The following is an 872-nucleotide window of genomic DNA, read 5'->3' as shown; positions in this document are numbered from 1 at the left end:
AGGTTGGGCGCCCATACGGGAGACCCGTAGAGCGCCATCGCCCGCACCACACCCGTGTACAGGCGGCGGACTCCCTCCCCCGGACCCCCGAGGTTGGGCAAAAGACGACCCAGTAGGGTACTAGTAGGACCCGGGGAACGAGACGGCCGAAGTGGCCCTCCCACCTCCACCGGCCGTCCAGGTCAAGGCCGAGGTACTTCATCCTCTCCCCGACCCGGACGGCCTCATTGCCCACCCGAATCTAGGGCTCGGGCGCTCGACGCGACAGAGGCAGTCCGTGAAATATGACCACCTCCGTCTTTGGCGGCGATATACGCAGCCCCAACTCCTGGATCCCTCGGGCCACCGTGGCCACCGCCACCTCCACCAGACGGCTGACCCTGGTCACGTCCCTCCCCAACCCGATAACGAGCGTGTCGTCGGCGTAGCACACGACACGCACACCGGGGGGGAGGGGCCCGCGCAACGCCGAGTCGAACCCCAGGTTCCACAGCAGCGGGCCCAGTACGGACCCCTGGGGAACTCCTCGGCAGACCCTCCGGCTCACGAGAGCACCCCCTTGACCGGGCTACTCTATCGACCGGTCCGCCTGGTAGTCCCGTAGGACGGCCCGCAGATACGGGGGCACTCCGTGGTCTCGGAGCGCCCCGCGTATCGTGTCCCAGCGGAGGGTGTTGAACGCGTTGGCTATGTCCAATGACACAGCCAACGCCACCCCCCCCCCGGGAGACCGCCAGATCCGCGAGAGCACGGACATGGTCGACGGCGTCTAGCGTCGACCGGCCCCCGCGGAAACCGTACTGGCAGTCTGCCAGCCCGGAACCACCGACGGACAACCACCTCGAGAGACGGGCAGCGAGCACACGCTCGAA

The sequence above is a fragment of the Dufourea novaeangliae genome, unplaced genomic scaffold, assembly GCF_001272555.1.
Source record: "Dufourea novaeangliae isolate 0120121106 unplaced genomic scaffold, ASM127255v1 scaffold235, whole genome shotgun sequence".
NCBI lineage: Eukaryota > Metazoa > Arthropoda > Insecta > Hymenoptera > Halictidae > Dufourea > Dufourea novaeangliae.
The sequence above is the reverse complement of the archived record's forward strand: the minus strand, read 5'-3'. Positions refer to the sequence as shown.